Below are 26,131 nucleotides of genomic sequence, written 5' to 3'. Positions count from 1 at the left end.
TAATGAATCAAGGGACTTTGACATAATCTAGGTGGCTATTCTAATGTATTTGTATAATAGCATATATTTGGTTATACCAGTAAATGGAAGAACCAAAATTACAACCTTAGTTTCTTAATTTCAGTCTAGTCTTATTTTTATTATTTGTCATGCATTTGGGAGGGAAAAGAAAAAGAAATTTCATCATTTGTGTATTTTGAAATTTTAAAAAAGTACAAACATATGAAAATTCACAATCAAAAGCTTCTGAATTTTAGATCATTCCTCATAACATTATCTTTGTGTCAGAAATTTTCTAGAAAATATAGCTTCAGCCCCTATTTTGCACTAGTCAGTTGTGTGAAATGCAGTAATTGCTCTGTCAAATAACAGCAAAAAAGGGAATACTGTTTTCCTTGCATTCCTCTTCTCTGAGTGAAAAGCACTCCTGAGACTGCATGATGGTTGCAGGATAAGGCTATATGGATTTGGTGATTTGGGAAGTTTTCTAGTAGTAGCAGTGTTAACTTTATGGAGGCAATGGCTTAAAAATTTGGCAACAGTTCACTGACAATAGATTCAGGTTAACAAAAAGAAAAGCTAATAAACTCCCTCTTCCCATTTCTCTTGGCCCCTACCATCTCTTACTCCTCCTGCTGCTCCTTCTCCTTTTTCCTTTTCATCATCTTCCTGGGGTTGAACCCAGGCCTTGTAAATGCAAGGGCTCTATTGCTGAGCTCTAACCCCAGTCCCTGCCTCTTCTTCTAACCCCTTTTACTGATAAGATTATGAGGCGGGAATGCCATTTACCTTGATTACTACAAATGCTTTTTTTTTTTTTTTTTTTGGTACTGAGGATTGAACCCAGGGGTGCTTAACCAGTGAGCCACACACTTAATCTTTTTTTTATATTTTATTTAGAGACAGGGTCTCACTACGTTACCTAGGGCCTCACAAAACACATGAGGCAGCCATATTTTATAATACAGTACTCTCATGAGACTGAACCCATTCCTGTGAGAAAGTCATTAATACCTTTTCACAAACTGATCACCTCTTAAAAGTCTCTGCTACCTCTTGACATCATTATAAGGGGAATCCAATTACAACATGAGTTTCAAAGGAGGCAAACCATATTCAAACAATGGCCATTTCCACTAGGAAAGAGAGGTGCTTTATTTCTCCAACTGTATTAGGAAATACTTTTAGATGGTGCATCTATCAATTTGGAGTTTTGAAATCTAAACACTTTTCTCTTACCAGCTCTCATTAATCTCTCCTTGCAAAAAGCAGAAAAAAATCAATTGATTTACCTTCTCTTTCTAGTATTTTTCTGGCTTTTTTTTTGTAGCAGGGATTGAACTCAGGGGACACTCAACCACTGAGCCATATCCCCAGCCCTATTTTGTAGTGTATTTAGAGACAGGGTCTCACTGACTTGCTTAGTGCCTCGCTTTTGGTGAGGCTGGCTTTGAACTCACAATTCTACTGTCTCAGCTTCCCAAGCTGCTGGGATTACAGGTGTGCACCACTGCACCTGGCTCTGGCTATTTCTTATCTAATATTCTATAGTTTAGGATACATACTCACTTCCCATTTTATCTCAAACTTAGTGTCAGTGACATCTGGGTTTAGAGGCTCATGATTTTAATGTGATCATATCATTAATATTTTAAACATAAAATTTTAGGAATGTTTTTGCCTTTTTCTTAAATGTTCTATTATTACAACAGCCATCTATAATGATAGCTATCCATGATTAGTTCTATTTAACTCTATCTATTTAATTTCAAAATATATCCTCAGTATTTATTGCTACAATGTTAATATCCTTGATTTCTTCATTTTTATTTCCCATTCAGTTGTCTACATCATCTAACAAATCTTATAATAACTTTTTCAGAATGGGCATAGGAGTAATATCTATTCTAAACCTGTATACATATGAAGAACTTTTATTGTATTAATAGTCTGTGTATTAATTTTCTGTGGCTGCTGCAATAGAACATTATATTTGGTGGTTTTAAAACAATAGAAATTCATTCTCTCAAAGTTCTGGAAGCCAAACTCTGAAATCAATGTGTCTGCAGGGCCATGATCCCTCCAGAGTTTCTATGACAGATTCTGTTCCTTGCCTTTCTACTTTCTGTTGGCTCCATTTCTCAAATCTATCTCCATCTCACTTTGCTTTTTCTTCTGTGTGTCCCTTTTAAAACTTTTTCTGCGTCTTTCTAACTTATAAGCATACAAGTGATTTCATTTAGTGCTGACCTGAATAAACTAGCTTTAAAGATAATATTCTTTTATTTGGGGGGAGGGTTATGGGGGTTAAAGTCAGGGGCACTCCTGAGCCACATTCCTAGCCCTATTTTGCATTTTATTAGAGACAGGATCTCACTGAATTGCTTAGCAGCTTGCTGATTTGCTGAGGATGGCTTTGAATTTGAGAACCTCCTGCCTCAGCACCCAGTCCTCCAGCTGCTGGGATTACAGGTGTGTGCCAATGCTAAAGATGATATTCTTAACTATATCTTTTGCCATGTAAAATAACATTCATATGTTCCAGGGATTTGATGTACATATCTTTGGGGGATTCATTTTTCAATTTACCATAGTCTACACAACAAATTTTTTTTCAAATTTTAATTCTTACCAATCTAAGGTAAATTTTAATTTCACCATTAGATTTTATTACATTAGTCTATTCTATCTTGTTTTTTATCTGTTTTCTTTTTATCTTAATTTTATGTGGAATGGAATTAGTTTTTGCATTAAAGCATTTTTGTCTGTTTTTGTTTCGCATAGTTTTTGTAGCAATCTTGTATAATTAGAATCTGAAACAGGTATATTTTACATTTTTTATGTGTTTCCTTTAGTGCTTTTTTTCCAGAGACATACATTTATTTATGGTTTTCTCATGGGCTACAGCATTTTTCACAATTCTCATGTAGGTTTCTTTTTAAAATTTTCCTAAAGTACTGAAATGTTGGCCTTAACTTTGGCCTTCCTATGTATTTAAGTGCCAAAAAGTATTCTATATCTAAAGTAGAGAGGGGAGCTATGAAAATTTCTTAGATCCTTTTCTAGAAATTGTGTATTGTTTTCTCTTCCTTTCAGTAATTACTCTGTTTGAAATACTATAACAAAATACCACAAAATGGTGGTATATAAATAACAGACATTTATTTCTCAATGTTCTGGAGAATGCAAAGTTCAAGATCAACATGTCAGCAGATTCAGTGTCTGGTAAGGGCTTATTTCCTGTTTCATAAATGGGTCCTTATCCTTGTGTCATTTTCATTGTGACAGGATCTAGATATTAGTCTAGGGTCTCTTTTAAAAAGGAACCAATCATATTCATGATGGTTTTCTCTACCCCAAAGACATAATCATTTCCTAATGAAAGCAGAGTTTTTAGATGAGTTTAGATTCCCTGCTTTGCCAATTTCCTCTGGGCTCTTGTCTCGCAAATTTTGAAGAATAAAATCCAGGGAAAATCACAGAAGGGAAGAGTAAAGGGAGCAGGATTTATTTAAGTGAGAAGAGATAGAATATTTGGGAGGGACTCTGACCCAGAAAAACCTATTTTGGTGTGCCAGTTTAGGAGTTGATACATTGTTTTGGGCAGAGCATGGAGCAAAATCTATAAAACAGATATTGAAAAGGCACCCTGGCTACCATTCAGGTTCACTTTCATGCCCTTTGTGTAACCATCCTCCTTCCTGTAACTTCCAGTAGGGATCACCCCCACCTTCTGTTTTCTACCTCTGGGACAAAGGAATTGTCTGCACAGGTGAGCCCCAGGGTATTTTACATTTGAAATAGGCCTTGGTAGTGCTTATTAATAATATGTCTAGCAGTTAGCCTCCAGGTGTGGATGAATGGGGCCCATTATCCTGATTGCCTGTTCATTTTATTATCTATTCCATTTTATCCTCATTTACTAAGATCACCTTCTAATACCACAACTTTGGAGGTTAGGATTTCAATGTATGAATTTTGGAAGAAGATAATAATTTAGAAAACAGCCACCTGTTTGAATGCATTTCTTCTTTTTGGAATACTGAGCCCTTTGCTTCTTCTTGACTACTCTCTCTATTTTAAGCTTAAATAACATTTTCTTCAAAAGTTTTTCATGGTTTACTAATATTGATTTTCCTTTCATATATGTACCCAGAACACCATGTACTTACCTCCTCACAGCATGTATCATACTACTTTATCATGGTCTGCCTCTCCTACCAGACAGTAAGCAACTTGAAGGAACACACTGTCTTGTTCACAATATATCATCTAAACCCAGCATAGTACCTATCATTGTCATGGGAGGCCACCTCAGAAAACACTCTAAGTCTGAAATCAAACAAAAAAGAGCTTTATTTACCTGGCCGGGGATGGTCTCCCACCCATAGAGACTGATGCTGTGTGGTAGAACAGCAATTTCCTGGTCTGTGTCTTGGGAATTTAAGGACAAAAAACACAACTTAGGGGTTTTTCTCAGTATCATGCAAGCAAGGAAGTTACAGAAGCTTAAAAAAAGCAGTTAGCTTACAACTTAGTTAACTGCATCTTTGGTCCAAGCAAGTGAGTTTCAGCTGAGCAGGGATGATAATCCATTTCAAGGTTATGTAGACCCAAATTATATGCAAACCCAGGATGTAGCTCACCATGACCACCAACATGTCCTGAGTTGGGTACATACTGTGGGGTACAAAGTACAGAAAAAGATTTTTTTTAAAAAGACAGCTTTAAATTCTGTTTCTCAGAAATGGGACACACAGTTCCCTCTTCACAGGATCAGTAACAGAATGGAGTCTAGAACAGCTAAGATGGAATCCCTACGGCCACACTTTTTATTCATAGCCACAGTGACTCCATTTCCGCTATCCCAGTACTAGTAACTTATTTGATGCTTGCAGTTATCTCGTTTACTCCTCATTTTACTACTGATATCTCTACATAATCAAGCTAACACAATTGTTCACAACTATATTGATTTAAATATATATATATATATATATATATATATATATATATATATGCCTTTCAGCCTATATTTATTTATAACTATTCTGGTATATTGACTTATCACCTTTCACTGTTCCATATCTTTTTCCCGTGGCTTAAATCATATGACTTACATTTACATGATTTTATTACTATTACTTAGGCTTACTCTTAATAAACTTATCTATGAACTTATGTCTACTGTTGCCTATCTAAGTGTGTACCTTATTCCTATAATCTATAACCTATGTCTATGACTTACTGATTATATTGATAAGTTCTCACCACAACATCTTCAGTAGACAATCAATAAAAATGTGTTGAATTGTGACCATCGAAATGTCACCTACAGCAGTTCTTTGATCCAGGGGAGAAAGATGGCCAAATTGAGGCACCTAACAATTGCCTAGCCCTCCACAAGGAAACATCAATGCAACAGGTGTGTAACTGTATATTGAGGTGAGTGATCATGGAAGAACATGGGACATCAACAGAATAAAAAAAATATGGAAACCTTGCAATATCCAGAGTCTTGAGATAACAGCAAAATAAGAGAAAAAAAAAAACATTTGGGGACCTGCCACCCCACCACCCCACCTCTATAGCTGGGGAGAAGGAGCCTCCCAACTGCAGTAGTAAAGGTAAAAGAATCCCAGCAAGCTATCAGTGCACATACTGGCAATCCTAGCTATTGGAAAATTTCACAACCCTTACAGGTCTGCAGCCTAACTAGATAACTAAAATGAAATCTGCAGTGTCCTGCTTTATGCAAAAGGAATTTATATCATTTCCCGGTGAATCCTCAGGGAGCTATGGTCAGTAGTTATCTTGAGAAGGGTCAGAAACTCCTGCACATTCCAATCTCTGGGAACCCACAGATATTTTACTGCACTGGCTCACAAGACAAATCCACTGAGAGCACTTCACAGTAAGACACAGGTATGAGAACACAGAGGGGAATGGAGATTGGTGTCCTCAATACCCAGGGGATCAGGGAGTTTGACCTCTCCAGAACAGGAGCATGGCCAATAATGTATGGTGTCATGCCAGTGCCAGTACTGAAGAAATTTCCCACACTTTTCCTGCCATACCTCCCCCAGTGCTGTGCATGAGAACCTATCACTAACAAGGCAAAAAAGAACTCTGTGATCTTACTGTTTTCCCACCCACATGCAATATTGGAATAGTCTTGAGTAACTAAGCAGCACTAGCTGTCAACCCATGCCCAGGGCACACAATATAGAAAGAAATTTTACCTGGTTTCAGCTGCGTTCTGCTCTCACTCACTCCCATTGACAATTCAGCTGAGGGAAATTTTATCTGGCTCCATGATGACCCAGTTTTATTTGATCCCAAAGGCTCATGTACATAAAGTCTTAGTCCCCAATGCAACAAGGTCCAGAGGTGGGGATTTAGGAAAGTAATTCCAAGGATCAGGAGGGCTCTGATCTCATCAGTGAATTAAGCCTTTTGATGTATTAACAATTTATTGGATTACTATAGTTGGGAACTAGTTGGAGAAAGTGGAACACTAAGAGCATGCCCTGGAATTGTTTATCTTGTCTCCAGCCCCTATCTCAATGTCTCTCTCTCTCTCTCTCTCTCTCTCTCTCTCTCTCTCTCTCTCTCTCTCTCTCTCTCTCTCGTTTTCCAGTGGTCATGATCAGAACAGCTATTCTTTGCTATGCCTCCATAATGTTCTGCCTTACCTCAATCCAAAGCAATGAAGTTGGGTGACTATGGACTAAAACCTCTGAAACTGTGAGCCAAAATAAACCTTTTTTTGCTCCAGATTGTTTACATAATATATTTTGGTAACAGTGATGAAAAGCTGATTAAATACACTAACATTGGGAAAACATGGGCATCCATATATGGGACACTTATGGAACTCCAAATAGACATGACCAGAAAAGATCTTTATCACAACATATTTTAGTCCAAATGTCAAATGTAGAAGACAAAGAAAGAATATAAAAGTCTATAAGAGAAAAGCTCTAAGTCAAATTTAAGGGTAACCCCATTAGAATAAAAGGTGTTTTCTCAAAGGAGACCATATAGGCCAGAAGGCCCTGGAAAGATATATGTCATGTCCTGAAAGAAAATAATTGCTAATAAAATTATTATACCTAGCAAGTCTGTCTTTCAAAAGCATAGGAGCAATGAAGACCTTATGAAATAAGAAAACAATGAGATAATTGGTTGCTAACAGACCAGCCTTACAAAAGATATTTAAAGGAATACTCCATCCAGACATAGAAGATATATAACTCCCACCATTTGGAATGGCAGTTATAAAGAATACAAGTAACAATAAATGTTGGCAAGGATGTGGGGAGAAAGGTACTCTGATACATTGTTGATGGGACTACAAATTGGTGCAACAACCATGGAAAGCAGTATAGAGAATTTTTAGAAAACTGGGAATAGAACCACCATTTGACCCAGCTATTCCATTCCTTGGTCTATACCTAAAGGACTTAAAATCAGCATACTACAGTGATGCAGCCACATCAATGTTTACAGCAACTCAACTCACAATAGCCAAGCTATAGAAACAACCCCTATGCCCTTCAATGGATGAATGGATAAAGAAAATTGGCACATATACACAATGAATTATTACTCAGCCTTAAAGAATAATGTAATTATGGCACTTTCCAGTAAATGGATGGAATTGGAAAATATCATGCTAAGTGAAATAAGTAACCCCCCCCCCCAAAAAAAAAGGCCGAATGTTCTCTTTGATTTGTGGATGCTAACCCAAAACAAGGGAAGTTGGGGTGGGGGGAATAATAGAAATCCATTGGATTAGACAAAGGGAAATGAATGGAAGGGAAGGGAAAGGGGAATAGGAGAGATAGGAGAATTAATTGGTCATAAATTCCCTAGCCTTGTATTTGTACACACGACCAGGGTAACTCCAAATCATGGATGACCACAAGAATGGGAATTTAAATAGAATAAGTTATGCTCTATATATGTATATTCTATCAAAATACATTCTACTGTCATATGTAATAAAACAAATGTTTTAATACCCCAAAATAAAAATAAATAAAAATACAGACTGGACAAATTGATTTAAAAATAAGATTTAAAAATAAGACCCAACAACCTGGTGCCTACGGAAATTTATCTCATCGGTAAACATACAAACAAAATGAAAGTGAAAGGATGGAAAATGAAAATTCTATGCCAATGGAATTCTAAAGTAAGCAATTATAGCTATATTTATTTCTGACAAAACAGATTTCAGGACAAAAAAAGTAAGAAGAAACAAAGAAGGTCACTAAAAATGATCAAGAGATCACTAAAAATGATCAAGAGATCAATTCATCATGAATATATATATATATATATATATATATATATATATATATATATATATATATGCACCAAATGCCACAGCACCCAGTTTTGTAAAACAAATACTACTAAACCTAAAAGGAGAGATAAGCTCCAATACAATCATAGTGAAGAATTCCAATATCACATTCTCACAAAGAGATTATCTACACAAAATTTTAAAAAATCTTTAAACTATACTTAGGTCATATGAACTTAACAGACATTTATAACACATTCAATTAAACAGCTGCAGAATGCAAATTCTTTTAATTAGAAAATAAAGACATGGATAAAGAGACTTTTCACCTATAATGCATATATATTAAGTCACAAACCAAATAATAACAAATTCAAAAGGTGAAGTCATGTACATTTGCTGATAAAAGTGAAATGAAACTAGAAATTGACAAGAAGAGAAGTTTTCAAAATGATACATATAGATGAAGACTGAACAACAAACTTTTGAATGAACAGTGGATCAATGAGGAAATATAAAATTTCCTTGAAACAAATAAAAATGGAATCACAACATATTAAATTCTGTGGGATACAGAAACAGTAGTACTAAGAGAATTTATACCAATGAGTGTCTACATCAAAAATACACTCATTTAAAATAAACACAATCTTAAAAATTAAAAACAAATTATTCTCAGAATTAGCAGAATTAATAATAAAGATCAGCACAGAAATAAGGTGCCGCAGTCTGGCTGGGCACAATCAGGAGCCACTTGTCAAAAGAAACTAACTTTATTTTTAGAACCACACACGCCAAACAAAACAGCCTCTCAGGAAAAACCCTCAGAGCCTCAACTGCCACCACCGGCTTTCCACAAGCCTCTCTCTCCCACACAAGCTTCTCTCCACCTCCCACAATCCTCCTGCTCTTGAGGCCGAATGGCTGGGTCACGTGGGCGGAGCCAAAAAAGTCCCCCAGTGAGCAGCTCCGTGGTCTGAAAGGGCAGGGAAACAGCACAATGAGCATCACCGCAGAGGAGCCAATCAGCTAGATGTTGCTGGGGCCACTGTGAGCCAATCATCAGCCGGCAGCTGGAAGTTTGCTGGCAGCTGGAAGTTTGCTGGGGCCCCTTCGGCTGTGGCTCTCAACAATAAGGGAAATAGTCTAAAAGAAAAATTCAATGGATTAATAAAAATAATTGATTATTTGTAAAGGTAAACTAAATTGACAATTGCCCATATATAGACTCATCAAAGAGGTAGTGAAGAACAGGAAGGGGGCAGGGAGAGAAAGAGAGAAGATAAACAAATAGATTTGAAAAAAGAGAAAACAATCAATTCCACAGAAACATTGGATTGCAAGGGATTATTTTGAAAAACCATATATCAAAAAAAAATGGGACATCTAAAAGAAATGTACAAATTCCAAAATTTAACCAAGAATATATTTTTTAGAATCCTGAATAGATCAACAACAAGAAATGTGACTGAATCTTTTTTTTTATTTGTTTTAATTAGTTACACATGACAGTACAATGACCTTGACAGATCATACATTTGAATCAAATTGGGTATAATTTCTCATTTTTCTGAGTGTACAGGTTGCATAATCACATTGGTCATACAGTCACATATATACATACAACAATACTACTGTCTATTTTATTCTGCTGTCCTTCCTATTCCTTGACTGAATCTTTAATAAGAAAGTCTCCCAATAAAGAAAAATCCAGGACTGGATAGCTTCACTGCTGAATTTTAACAAAATCTTTTTTGTTGTTGTTGTTCCAGGAATTGAACCCAGGAGCCCCTACCCACTGAGCTACATTTCCAGCCATTTTTTACTTTATTTTATTTTATTATTTTTAAAAAATATTTATTTTTTAGTTGTAGTTGGACACAATACTTTTATTTTATTTATTGTATGTGGTGCTGAGGATTGAACCCAGGGCCTTGCATGTGCTAGGTGAGCACTCTACCACTGAGTCACAACCCCAGTCCTGTTTTTTTTCTGTTTTTTTTTTTGAGACAGGGTCTTAATAAGTTGTTTTGGGTCTCACTAAATTGATGAGTCTGGCTTTGAACTTCCAATTCTTCTGCCTCAGCCTCCTTAGTCTCTGGGATTAAAAGGCTGAATTTTAACATACTTTTAAAGAATGTATAACACCAGTGCTTCTCAAACTATTTCATAAAATTGAAATGGAGGGAACACTTCCAAATTTATTCAATGAAGCCAGCATTACCCTGTTACCAAAACCTGACAAGAACACAAAACAATAATACAATATACCTGATGAAAACAGATACAAAATACCTCAACAAAGTACTTGAAAATTGAATTAATCAACACATCCAAAAGCCATGATCAAGTTTCTCATTCCAGAAATGCAGGGATGGTTCAACATACGCAAATCAATAAATATCACAATACATCACATAAATGAATTTAAGGATAAAAAAATTACATTTTAGTTCCAATAAATGCAGGAAAAGTATTTGATATAATCCAACATCTCTTGATAATAAATTAGGTGTAGAATAATTATACCTCACCATATTAAAGGCTATATATGAGAAACCCATAGCCACCATTATACTGAATAGAAATAAACTGAAAATATTTCCTGTAAGATCAGGAATAGGGAAGAGTTCCTCTATCACCAATCTTATTTAATATAGTACTAGAAATTTTATCCAGAACAATTTTGCAGAAAGGGAAATAATAGACATACAAATAGGAAAATAGGAAGCGAAATTATCCCTGTCTGCAGATGATATGATTACTTACTTGGAAAAACCTAAAGACTTCACCAAAAGATTATTAAAATTGTTTAGGGCAACAAGAAATACAACATACCAAACAGTAACTTTTCTATAAACCAATAATTAATTTGCTGAAAAAAAATCATGAAAGCAATCCCATTCACAACAGCCCCCCCCCCATAACACACATGTACACAAATCTAGGAATATTTTTAACTAAAGATGTAAAAGACCTTTACATTAGAAATTACAAAATACTGAAGATAGAAACTGAAGAAGACATTAAAATGTGGAAAGACCTTTCACATTCATGGATTAGAATCATTAATATTGTTAAAATTCCCATTCTACCCAAAGTGATCCATAGATTCAATGCAATCCCCAACAAAATAATAAGGACAGGGCTGGGGCTGGGGCTTAGTGGTAGAGCGCTTGCATACCACATGTGAGGCCCTGGGTTCGATCCTCAGCACCACATAAAAATAAATAAACAAAGTAAAGATGTTGTGAACAACTAAAAAATAAACATTTAAAAAAAATAACAAGGACATTCTTCACAGAACTAGAAAAAAACAATCTTAGAATTTATATGGAAGCACAAAAGACCCCAAATAGAAAATCATCCTGAACAAAAAAAGCAAAGCTGGAAGCACTGTAATACCTATTTTCAAGACATTCCATAGAGCCATAGTAACCAAAAAAGTATGGTATTGGCACTAAAACATTTACACAGAACAATTTAACACAATAGAGAACACAGAAATAATTCACAATGTACATCCACCTAATTCTCAACAAAGGAGCCAAAAGCATATGTTGGAGAAAAAGCCTCTTCAATGAATGGTGCTAGCAAAACTGGATATTCACCTGAATAATATTGAATATAGATCCCTTTCACCCTGTACAAAAATCAACATGTATCAAAGGCTTTAGCAGAAGACCTGAAACCCTGAAACTTCTAGAGGAAAACACTTTAAAATATTGGTAAAGCAATTATGTAGATAGGACTCCAAAAGCACAGGAAACAAAAGCAAAAACTGACAAATGAGATTACATTAACCTAAAATCTTCTGAACTACAAAGAAAACAATCAACAGAGTACAGATCTAGCCTACATAACATCTATTCATCGGACAGAGGGTTAATAAGCCAGACTGTTTAAAGCACTCAAAAACTTAAGAAAAAAAGCAACTATTCAATTAAAAATTGGGCAAATGATCTGAATAGACACTTTTCAAAAGAAAAACAAAATGAATGGCCAATGAATACATGGAAAAAATGCTCAATATCACTGGCCATCAGGAAATTCCAAAGCAAAAGAATGATGAGATACACAATCCCATGATGATTAGAATGTCTGTTTAAAATAAACAAGAACAGAAAATAACAAATGCTGAAAATGTTAACAAAAGGAACCCTAAACACAGTGGTGAGAATGTAAATTAACACAACCACTATGGAAAATGGTTTGGAGTTTCCTCTAAAATTAAAAATAGAACTACTACATATCCAGCTATCTCACACCTGGGTCTATATTCAAAGCAAATGTAGTCAGCATGCAAAAGAGATGCCTGCACATCTATGTTTATTATGTCCCTATTCACAATAGCTGAGATATAGAATCACACTAGGTGTACATCAACAGATAAATAAATAAAGAAAATATGGTGTAATCACATAGTAGAATTTTATCCAGCTACAAAGAAGAATGAAATATTGTCACTTGCAGCTGGGCACAGTGGTGCATGCCTGTAATACCAGTGATGTGGGAGACTAAGACAGGAGGACAGCAAGTTCAAGGCCAGCCTCAGCAATTTAGCAAGTCCTTAAGCAACTTAGCAAGACCCTGTCTCAAAATAAAAATAAAAAGGGCTGTAGATGTGGCTTCTTGGTAAAGCACTCCTGGGTTTAATCTCCAGTACCAAAAAAAGAAAAAAAATGTAATTTACAGTAAAATGGATGAAAGTAGAGGATATCATGTTAAGAAAAATAATCCAGACACAAAGAGAAAAATATTGAATGTTCTCTCTGCAATCTGGAAATAAACACAAAAAAAGCAAAAAAAAGACAATTGACCTAAATGTAGAATAATGATTACACGAGGGATTAGAAGGGGTAGAGGGACAGGTCAAGGAAGAAATAAGGGTAGTGGATACAATCAATGTATGTTGTATACATGTAAGGAAATATCACAATGAATCGCATTAAAATGTTCAGTTAATGTGTTAATAAAAGATAGATATTTAAAAACTTATTTGATCCACCAAAGTCAGGTTTGTTACTTCCATTCTGGGTTAGCATAATACCTTGTACTTACTTAAATTTGTCATAAAAATATCACAATATATGGTTATTTTGCAATAACAATACTCAGGATTTAGTAGGCATTTAGTACATAATAAACATTAAGCTATGAAATTTGCCTGTACCATCAGTTTAAACCTCACAATTACCCTGTACATTGGTATATTATTTTTTTTCCTATTTTAAGATTTAAAATGGGCATAAAAACATGAGTGATATTATCCAAAGTCACATACTGAGCAAATAAAGATTTTTAACCCAGAGTATTTGACTCTAGATGTCAACAATTTTATTAACCAGTCTACTACACTTCTCCCATGTTTGTTTTTGTTGCTAATACCAAACTATTAAAAATTATCTTCTTTTAATTTAATTTAATTTTTTAGTTGTTGCTAGAACTTTTTATTTATTTATATGTGGTACTGAGAATTGAACCCAGTTCCTCACATGTGCTAGGCAAGTGCTCTACCACTGAGCTACAACCCCAGCTCCCCTTCCAAACTATTAGAAAATTATTAGATACAGGCATTGTATCTTCTTCTTACTGACTAGCATGGTGTAAAATGCATAGCAGCTATTCAACAAATATGTTTGGTCTGAATAAATGAATGGAATGGAACAAAATTCAGATTATTGCTCTCTGTGAGTTTCAAATACATTATTATTATCTCATAAAAATATAGTCTGTGACTTTATATCCTGTGTTCACACAATTTTAAAAATTTCTACATATGGTTAAGTATCAATAAAACTCATGACACAGTTATGTAGTATAGGTCCCTAAAATATATTAAATATATTTATCTCCATCTACTGCATAAAGAATATTTACTACTACTACATATATTGTGAAAAAAAATTCACTAACAATGAACCAAACCTTTTCACATTAACTTGAATCCTCAAATATTGATTAAAAGAGACCATATATCTCTTGAGATTAAATTTTCTCATCTTGTATTTCTTTTTATACTTTACATAAATTTTCAAACATTCTCCTGTCAGCTCATCCTGTGAAAGTTCTGGCATTCAGATGAATGATGCTTTGACCTTCAAAGATAAAGTTATTGTAGTGTAGATGTTGTTTGATCCTTTCCTTATTTATAACATCACCAAATCAACAATAACCTTCCTCATGCACCTCCTGGCTACCATCTAACACTAAAGGTCACCATTATGGAGACTTCTCATGCCACAGAATAGCATTGTTGAGATGTTTTTTTTTTTAAATTTATAGAAATGTAATCTTGAAGTAATTAGCCTCTGTTCTAGTACCTTTTGATCAATATTGTTATTGCAATCCATTCTTCTTATAGCTTGTAATGATATTTTCCATTAATACTCCTAGGTAGTAATACATTACATGAATATACTATCCATTCTACCATACGTGAATATAGAGGTTGTTTTCATTTTTTGACTATTCTGTACATAGCTCTTATGGACATTCTCCATATGAATATTGGTGGATATATACACTTATTTCCCTTTGATATATAAGTAGGTATAGTAATTTTGGATTATAATTGGCATATGTTCAGCTTAAAAACATTGCAAATTTTTTACAGAGTGTTAACACTTTACATGAACTGTGCGTGAAATTTTTAATTGTTCCATATTCTTTCCAGTATGTAGTATTCTTCTCAGTAATTTAAAAATATTCTAGCAAATGAATAGCAGTAATGCATTGTGGTTTTCATTTGCAATGTCTTGATGATATATTTGTATTTGTATTGTCCATTGGAATATCATGTTTTTTTCTTTTAGAGAAGTTTATTCATGTCTGTTGCCCATTTTATTTCTCTTAGGTCTTATTTTACTTTGCTTGTTCTCTGATTATATGTCCTTTGTTGTATACAAAAATTTTTATGTACAACAATCTTTGCTCACAGTGTCACCTGCCTTTTCCCTACTAATCATGCAGCCTAATGATATTTTAAATTGTGATATTCCAACTTATTTATTTTCCTTATGGACATTATTCCTTATATCCTGTTAGGATCCTGGATTCAACTATTTTACTCCCCAAACTGAAAATCTTTCGTGCTTTTTCGTCTGTTTTCTGCTTGGTTTCTCACCATCTTGCCTTTTAATGTCAGTAAAAAAGGCCTTAAGGAAATTGATGCAAAGTTTCTCTTTCAAGTATTTGAGCCCTCCTTTTCTTTGACATGTTAGCCTCTAATTTGTATGACTTTTGAATATCAGAGTGAAATATCTGTCTTGAAATTCTGTGAATCTAACTAATGCTATTCAGGCTTCTCTGTCTCTTTCTTGGCACAAATGATCAACAAATGGACCAAGGATAAAAACAGCATACAAAAAGTTGGGTTTAATTCAGTTACTTTTCCTACTCTTCAGGATCTAGACAGTCAAATCCTAGTTGTGTTTGAAACTGTCCCAAGACCTTCAACATAGGCCTTTAATTTTATCTATATTTTTTGTTTGTTCTTAGCTGGGGCATTTTTATCCTTCAAATTACTCTATCAAAGGCCAAACATATATTCCTCTTTGAATTAATTTTACTATATGATTGTATGATAGGTTCAAAATTCCACAAAATAATCATAGATTACTTAAAATAATTCTCATGCACTATATCATAAGGAAAAGTTCAATTAAAAAAAGAAAGAAAGCACAGGTTTCTACTTTTTTTTTGTCTTCAGTGAGTTAACTAGAAATAATTCAAAATACTCGCCTAAAACAGGAAAGATGACTTTAAAAGTTAAACAAGCTACTCCAATTAACTTGTTTTAAGAATGAATTAAAACTGACACAAAGAAAATTTAGATATAAAAAACAATGAGATCAGTGCACCTCAGTCTTAGTTTTGAAACAAGATGGTTAGAAGAGAACTATCTATGCACAACCTTAACTAAAATTATTGAAAACAAGAAATATAAATATATTAATTGAAAATTCATCTGAGGAGAAAAGAAAAAAAAAACGAAAATAAATTAATATAAAATTTATAATATAGATTATAAAAGTTGGAAAAATTGCAATACTTCATGAACATAGAAGCATCTCCACTAGAAATAAAAACAAAGTGGGCACGTATTTTGAAATCATCACAAAGAAAACAAATTCAAAATTTTAAGAATTTAACAAAAGAGGAACTCTTTTGAAGACATGAGAGAGTGTTTTAGTCAGCTTTTTTCACTGCTGTGACTAAAGAACCCAACTAGAACAATTTTAGAGGAGTAAATTTTATTTGAGGGCTCATAGTTTCAGAATTCTTAGTCCATAGAAGGCTGGCTCCATTCCTCAGTACTCAAGGTGAGGCAAAACATCATGGTGGAATACTGTGGCAGAAGAATGAAGCTCACATGATTATCAGAAGCAGAGAGAGACTCCACTCTCCAGATATAAACTATATACCCCACAGCCCCACCTGCAATGAACAAGTTCCTCCAGCCACACTTCACCTTCCTCCAGTCACCACTCAGTTAATCCCATCAGGGATTAATTCATTACTGATTAAAGATGTGACCCAATCATTTCTCCAACAAACCTTTCATTGTCTCACATCTGAGCTTTTGGGGGACATCACATCTAAACCATAACAAACAGTTTTACCAATAAATTTGTACATTTTGATGAAATGATCCATGGTCTAGCAAATTAGAAAAGAAAATTTACTTGATAGACAAGAAAATAATAGCCAAATAATCATGGAATAAAATATAAAAGTCAGTTTTCAGGAGCTGACCTGGATGAACACTCCTTTAAATCCTGATGCTCTGGGGTCCTGACCAATTATTGCATTCCGCAGTGACTTGAGTGTTACCCCAGCCCAGATAACAAGGCATGGCTCCAGGTGTAGGCGTCACCCACTGGGGTTGAGTGACTCTCACCTGTTCCTTTGGAATCCTAACCCTTGCCCTTTTGGGGGTAGAATGTTCCATGGAAACTTCCCTTGTGTATTCCTTACATAAGAATAAAGAATTCTAGTGGCTCTCTCTCTTTCCACAGACCCTTAAGGTCAGAGAGCTATCACAGATTTTGAAAAGCTATTTTTGTGTGTTGGCAAACTTTCTTTGTCATTTTCTTGAGTTATTGGAATAGTCAGATTTTGTGAACCCAGCATTAGGTCACCAGCTGAGATAGATGGCAATAATCAGTCATATCTACACTCCCCCAAAATTTAGGTGAAGTTGTAAAAATGAAAATTTACTACATTTAAGAAAAAAGATAAGTAGCAGCTGGAAACAGGAAAAATTAAGCAAAATGCTCATTGTCACATAGCTAGAAACTGATGGAGTCTTTGATAAAAAATTTTGAAGTACATCAAAGATACAATAATATTTATATTAAATTAAACATGATGAAAAATTTTAAAAATTTAAAAAGTAGAGATAAACTACATACATGAGATTAGTTGCCAAAATATTAACTAAATTATTAACAAAATGACCAAGTAGGGAATACCCTAATATTGCACTCATGGTTTAATCATAGGAAAAAATATATTTAATAGGTTATAAAAATCATATGGCCATGTACACTAATGTTAATAAATAACACAATGGAAAACTGATTCTTTGAATAATAGATTAAAATAATATATATCCTAGAAATAAAAGGATATGTCTTCAACTTAACAGGTAGTTATCAAATATAAAGACAATACCATTAGGTGCCATGGTACATGCCTATAATCATAGCTACTCTGGAGGCTAAGGCAAAGAGGATCACAATTTTGAGGTCAGCCTCAGTAACTTAGCAACACACTCAGAAAGTTAGGGAGACCATGTCTGAAAAACAAAGCATAAAAATTAAGAGGGCTGGATATGTAGCTCAGTATGAAGTACGTCTGGGTTCAATCTCCATTACCAAAACTAAAATTAAAAAATAGAGAGTATCATACTGTATACTGAAATGATGTAGACAGTCCACGAATAGTCAGGAACAACAAGATGCCTTCTCTTACATCTGTTTGTCTACACTGACCCCAATTTCCTAAGAAATAAAATTATGTGCTCCATATAAGTAAAAGATATAAGGCCTGCCACCACTGTGCCTCCTGCCACCATTGTCCCATCTCCTAACACAGCTGTTTTTATCTTGAAACACTAGCCAGGGACTGTAAGCCCAATATCAAGGTGCCAGCAGGTTTGGTGGCAAATGAAGTCTTCCTGCTGGATGAGCTGGTAGCCACCATCTTGCTAGAGAGGTGGGAGAGATCCAGGCTCTCCTGAGCTCTATGAGTCCTAAAGCCTATGGGGACAAATGGGACTGGCTCAAATGAATTGGAGGGATAAAAGAGGATGTGAGGGCATCTTGCTCTCAGTGTACCCAGGCAGTTGGTTCATAACCCACTGAGTTGCCAGGGCCCACTTGGGATGGAACATGCTGGGCCCTGGAACCAGCCTGGTTGACAACTCCGTCCCCAATCCACCATCCATTGATGCCCTGGTACCGCCAGGTCTAGAATCAGCCCAGCTACAAACAGGGCCCTGTGGTTCTCTAATCCCCAGACTCTCAGCCCCTCCCTAGCCATGAAAACATCCCAAGGCCCACAGCTATGTGGCCAGCCATAGCTCTCGGCACCTGGCCCTGGTGCACCTGATGCAGAACAGCTCTCCAGAACAGGCAGTAGCTCCCAGTGCTCAGAATCACCTGGAAGACAAGTGCCTGATATCGTAATAAGAGCTATTTGGTTTAAGGCTGTATATTCTTTGCATTGGGTGTTGTTAATATTGATCTCTTCCTTAAAGGCAAAGTAATGGAAACATTCAGGGATACCATAAGTCCATTGGGTACAAAATATACTACTTCAGATCCACACTGCTAGATGGGAAGACACACAAACAACATGACAAAACAAGGGAACACAGAGCCACAAACAAACAAGATGCTCTAAGAATAGAATGCATTGACAAACAGTAGAAGAAATGTCAGAGGAGGAATTCAGAATGCACATAGTTTAACACATCTGTGATGATGTAAGGTAAAATCAGAGATAAATTTCAGAAGGTGAAAGATCATTTCAATAAAGAGTTAGAGATTATGAAAAGAAATCAACCAGAAATCCTTGAAATACAGGAATCAACAAACAAAATTAAAAATACAATGGAACGTATCACCAACAGACTAGACCACAAGGAAGACAGAACCCCAGGCAACAAAGACAAAATATATAATCTGAAAAATAAAGTTGACCACACAGAGAAGATGGTAAGAAACCATGAACAGAATTTATAAGAATTATGGGATGGAATAAAAAGACCAAATGACCAAATTTAAGATTTACTAGACTAGAGGAAGGTGTGGAGATACAAAAAGGAATGCACAATATTTTCAATGAAATAATATCAGAACATTTCCCAAACTAGAAGAATAAAATGGAAAATGAAATACAAGAGGCTTACAGAACCCCAAAAGTACAAAATTACAACAGCAAAGGAACATTATAATGAAAATACATAGCATACAGAACAAGAATAAATTTTAAAGGACATAAGAGAAAAGTACCAGATGACATAGAGGTGGAAACCAATCCAGATATCAGCTGATTTCTCAACTCAGACCTTCAAAGCTAGGAGGTCCTGAAAAAACATATATCAAGCTCTGAAACAAAATGGATGCCAACCAAATTTTTATATCCAGCAAAATTAAGCTTCATATTTGAAGATGAAATAAAAAAATCCATGATAAACATAAGTTAAACGAATTCACAACTAGAAAGCCTGTACTATAGAACATTCCCAGCAAAATATCCATGAGGAGGAAATCTAAAAAAAAAAAAAGTGGGACTAACAAAGGTAGGAATTACACTAAATGAAAAGAAATTCAAAGGAGACATTAAGTAAAATTAAAAACCAGAAATAAACCAAAATAAATGGGAATACAAATCATATCTCAATAAAATACTGTTAATGACCTAAAGTCATCAATCAAAAGTCATAGACTGGAAGATTGGATTAAGAAACGAAACCCAACAATGTGCTATCTTCTAGAGACTCAGCTCTTAGGCAAAGACATCTACAGACTGAAGGTTAAAAATATATCACTCACATGAAACACAAAAACAAGCAGGTATTTTCATTTTCATATCACATAAAGTAAATTTCAAGCCTTTGTTAGTCAGAAGAGACAAATAAGGACATTTCATACTGCTTAAGGGAATTACACATAAACAATACATAACAGTCTTAAATATTTATTTCACCAAACAACAGAGAATACACATACATCAAACCCTTATCAATTTCAAGAACCAAATAGACCACAACACAATAATACTGGGTAACAGTAACACCTCTCCCACTTCTGTAAAGATCTTCCTAACAAAAACTAAACAAAGAAACTATAGAAATAAATAATAAAATCAATAATTTGGAATTAACAGACATATATTGAGTATTCCATCCAACAACCAGCAAATACACTTTTTTCTCAGTAGCAGCACATGGGTCCTTCCCTAAAATCGACCATATCTTATGCCACAAAGCACCTCTTAGCAAATACAAAAAAAAAAAAAGATATTACTCTGCATTTGATCAGACTATAATGGAATGAAATTAGAAATCAATGATAAAGTAAAAAATAGAAGCTACTCCAACACCTGGAAACTAAATAATATGCTATTGAATGATGCATGGATATCAGAAGACATCAGGCCTTGAGGAGATTAAAAAAAAAATGGAGGTAAATGAGAACTCCAATACAACATACCAAAGTCTCTGGGACAATATGAAGGAAGTGTGAAGAGCAAAGTTTATTGTAATTAGCTCATTTATTAAAAGAATAAAAAGTCAACAAATAAATGACCTGATATTACATCTCAAAGAGCTAGAAAAAGAGGAACAAATCAATATCAAAAGTAGCAGAACACAGGAAATAATTAAAATCCGGGCTGAAATCAATGAAATTGAAACAAAAGAAACAATTTAAAAAATTTAAAAAACAAAAAGCTGGTTCTTTGAAATAATAAATAAAATTGATAGGGGCTGGGGATGTGGCTCAAGTGGTAGCGCGCTCGCCTGGCATGCGTGCAGCCCGGGTTCGATCCTCAGCACCACATACAAACAAAGATGTTGTGTCCACCGAAAAATAAATAAATAAATATTTAAAAAAAAAAAAAAAAAAAAAAAAATTGATAAACTCATAGTCACCCTAACAAAAAAGGAGAAAGAAAACTCAAATTACTAAAAGTCATGATGAAAAAGGGAAATATCAAAATAGACACTATTGAAATACAGAAGATAATTAGAAATTATTTTGAAAATTTGAACTCCAATAAAATAGGAAATATCAAAGATTATGACAAATATATAAGTCATATGACTACCCAAACTGAATCAGGAGGACATACAAATTTTAAACATAACAATTTCAAGCAATGAAGAAGATACCTGTAAATTCATAACAGCTCAAGACAAATTAAATTTTGAGCAGACTTCTACAAGACCTCCCAAAAAGAGTTAACACCAATATTCCTCAAATTATTCCATAAAATAAAAAAGTAGGGAACCCTTCTAAATTCATTCTATGAGGTTAGTATCACACTGATACCAAAACCAGACAAAGATACATGAAGGATCAAAAACAGACCAATGTCCCTGATGAGTGCAGAAGCAAAAATTATCAATAAAATTCTATCAAATCACACACAAAAATATATTTAAATGATAGTGCACAATCAAGTGTGTTCATCCTTGGGATGCAAGGTTGGTTCAACATACAGAAATCAATACATGTAATTCATCACATCAATAGACTTAAAAACAAGAATCATATGATGATCTCAATAGATTCAGAAAAAGCATTTGTAAAACACAGCATATCTTCTTGTTCAAAACACTAGAAAAACTAGGGATAGTAAGAACATACCTCAACATTATAAAAACTATTTATGCTAAAAGCAAAGCCAACATCATTTTAAATGGAGAAAAAGTGGAAGCATTCCCTCTAAAAACTGGAACAAGAAAAGGATGCCCTCTATAACCACTTCTATTCAACATAGTCCAGGAATCTCTATCCAGAGCAATTAGACGGATGAAAAAAATTCAAGAGATACAAATAGGAAAAAAAAGAACTCAATCTATCACTATTTGCTAATGACATAATTCTATATATAGAAAGTCAAAAAAGTTCTACCAAAAACCTTCTAGAACTAATAAATGAATTCAGAAAAGTAGGAGAATATAAAATCAACACCTATAAATCAAACATGTTCCTATACATCAGCAATGAATCCTCTAAAAGAGAAATTAGGAAAATTTAGCCCATTCACAAAAACTGAAAAAATAAAATTTTGGAATCAATTTAGCAAAAGAGGTGAAAGAACTGTACAATGAAAACTACAGAACACTATAGAAAGATGTTGAAGACGTTAGAAGATAAAAAGATCCCCCATATTCTTGTATAGGTAGAATTAACATTGTCAAAATGACAATAGTACCAAAAGTGTTATACAGATTTAATGCAATTTGTATTAAAATTCTAATGACATTCTTCATATAAATATAAAAAGCAATCATGATATTCATTTGGAAAAATAAGAAACCCAGAATAGCCAAAGCAATCCTTAGCAAGAAAAGTAAAGCAGGAGTCCTCACAATATCGGACCTTAAACTATATTACAGAACCATGGTGACAAACATGGCATGGTATTGGCATCAAAACACAATCATAGACCAATGGTACAGAATTGAAGACATAGAGATAAACTCACATAAATACAGTTATCTTATACTAGACAAAGGCACCAAAAACATACATTTGAAAAAAGATAGCCTATTCAACAAATGGTGCTTGGAAAACTGGAAATTCATACATAGCAAAATGAAATTAAACCCCTATCTCTTACCTTGCACAAAACTAAACTCAAAGTGTATCAAAGACTTAGACATTAGAACAGAGACACTCTGTGTAATAGAAGAAAAATTAGACCTAATGTTCACCATGTTGGCTTAAAAATTGACTTCCTTAATAAGAAACTCCTAAAGCCGAAGACGTAAAATCAAGAATCAATAAATACGATGGATTCAAACTGAAGAGCTTTTTCTCAGCAAAGTAAAAAATACAGAACATGAAGAGTGAGCCTACAGAATTGGAGAAAGTCTTTACTATTTGCACCTCAAAGCACTAATCTCCATGATATATAAAGATCTCAAAAAACTCAACAACAACAAAGTTATGCAATTAATAAATGGGCTACGGAATTAAACAGATACTCCACAGAAGAAGAAATACAATGAACAAATATAAGAAAAATGTTCAACATCTCTAGCAATTGGAGAAATGCAAGTCAAATCTACTCTTAAGATTTCATGTCACTCTAGTCAGAATGATAACTATCAAGAATACAAGAAACAATAAATATTGGTGAGGATGTGGGTCATACACTGCTAGTGGGACTGCATATGGGTGCAACCATTATGGAAAGCAGTATGGAAATTTCTCAGAAACTTTCTCAGAAGAGTTGGAGAGGGAGGGAGACATGGGGGTAGCAAAGATGGAGGAATGAGAAGTATATCCTTACCCTAGGTACATGTATGAGTGCACAAATGGTTCAAATGTATGTACAAACAGATATATTTGCCTATGTGTTTTTATTCATATATGAAGTAAGGCAGAGGTCATTGGTAAATGAATAGACAATTCAGTAAATTTTGGTGATAAAAGTGGACATTTATTTGCAAACTAATAAATTCACATCCTTATCACAGCATATACAAAAGTGAAATCCAGATGAATTGATGATATAAATACAAAAAAAGTCAAAATCAGGAGGGATACATTCAAGAGGTCTATTATATGTACATCATGGTGAATGCTGTAAATAACAATATAATGTATATTTTAACAATGCCACATTGTTAAAAATGTTATGACCACAAAAATGTATATGATAATACATAAAACAAATAGCTTTATTTTGCCATTCCAAAACAGGTTTTTATTTTTTTTTTATATTTTTTATTGGTTGGTCAAAACATTACAAAGCTCATGATATATCATCTTTCATACATTTGACTCAATTGGGTTATGAACTCCCATTTTTACCCCAAATACAAATTGCAGAATCACATCGGTTACACACTCACATTTTTACATAATGGCATATTAGTGACTGTTGTATTCTGCTACCTTTCCTTTCCCCTACTATCCCCCCTCCCCTCCCCTCACATCATCCCTCTCTACCTCATCTGCTGTTGTTCAATTCTCTCCCTTGTTTCCCCCCCTTTCCCCTCACATCCTCTTCTATGTAATTTTGTGTAACATTGGGGGTCTCCTACCATTTCCATATGCTTTCCCTTCTCTCTCCCTTTCTCTCCCCCCACTCGTCTCTGTTTAATGTTAATCTTTTCCTCATGCTCTTCTTCCCTGTTCTGTTCTTAGTTGCTCTCTTTATATCAAAGAAGATATTTGGCATTTGTTTTTTAAGGATTGGCTAGCTTCACTTAGCACAATCTGCTCTAATGCCATCCATTTCCCCCCAAATTCTATGATTTTGTCATTTTTTATTGCTGTGTAGTACTCCATTGTGTATAGATGCCACATTTTTTTTATCCATTCATCTATCGAAGGGCATCTAGGTTGGTTCCACAGTCTAGCTATTGTGAATTGTGCCGCTATGAACATTGATGTGGCAGTATCCCTATAGTATGCTCTTTTAAGATCCTCAGGTAATAGTCCAAGGAGGGCGATAGCTGGGTCAAATGGTGGATCCATTCCCAGCTTTCCCAGGTATCTCCATACTGCTTTCCAAATTGGCCTTACCAGTTTGCAGTCCCACCAGCAGTGTACAAGTGTACCCTTTTCCCCACATCCTCGCCAACACTTATTGTTGTTTGACTTCATAATGGCTGCCAATCTTACTGGAGTGAGATGGTATCTTAGGGTGGTTTTGATTTGCATTTCTCTGACTGCTAGAGATGGTGAGCAGTTTTTCATGTACTTGTTGATTGATTGTATGTCCTCCTCTGTGAAGTGTCTGTTCAGGTCCTTGGCCCATTTGTTGATTGGGTTATTTGTTATCTTATTGTAGAATTTTTTGAGTTCTTTGTATATTCTGGATATTAGGGCTCTATCTGAAGTGTGAGGGGTAAAAATTTGTTCCCAGGATGTAGGCTCTCTATTTACCTCTCTTATTGTTTCTCTTGCTGAGAAAAAACTTTTTAGTTTAAGTAAGTCCCATTTATTTATTCTTGTTATTAACTCTTGGGCTCTGGGCGTCCTATTAAGGAATTTGGAGCCTGACCCCACAGTATCTAGATCATAGCCAACTTTTTCTTCTATCAGATGTAGTGTCTCTCTGATTTGATATCTAGCTCCTTGATCCATTTTGAGTTAACTTTTGTGCATGGTGAGAGAAAGGGATTCAGTTTCATTTTGTTGCATATGGATTTCTAATTTTCCCAGCACCATTTGTTGAAGATGCTATCCTTCCTCCATTGCATGCTTTTAGCCCCTTTATCAAATATAAGAAAGTTGTAATTTTGTGGATTGGTTTATGTGTCCTCTATTCTGTACCATTGGTCCACCCACCTGTTTTGGTACCAGTACCATGCTGTTTTTGTTACTATTGCTTTGTAGTACAGTTTGAACTCTGGTATCACTATACCTCCAGATTCACACTTCCTGCTTAGAATTGCTTTTGCTATTCTGGGTCTTTTGTTTTTCCATATGAATTTCATGATTGCTTTATCTATTTCTACAAGAAATGCCATTGGGATTTTAATTGGCATCGCATTGAACCTGTAAAGAACTTTGGGTAATACCGCGATTCTGATGATGTTAGTTCTGCCTATCCATGAAC

Source organism: Marmota monax, unplaced genomic scaffold (genome assembly GCF_021218885.2).
Source record: "Marmota monax isolate L192 unplaced genomic scaffold, Marmota_monax_Labrador192_F-V1.1 WCK01_AAM20220418_F8-fsc00067, whole genome shotgun sequence".
In the NCBI taxonomy this organism is placed as follows: Eukaryota; Metazoa; Chordata; class Mammalia; order Rodentia; family Sciuridae; genus Marmota; species Marmota monax.
The sequence above is the reverse complement of the archived record's forward strand: the minus strand, read 5'-3'. Positions refer to the sequence as shown.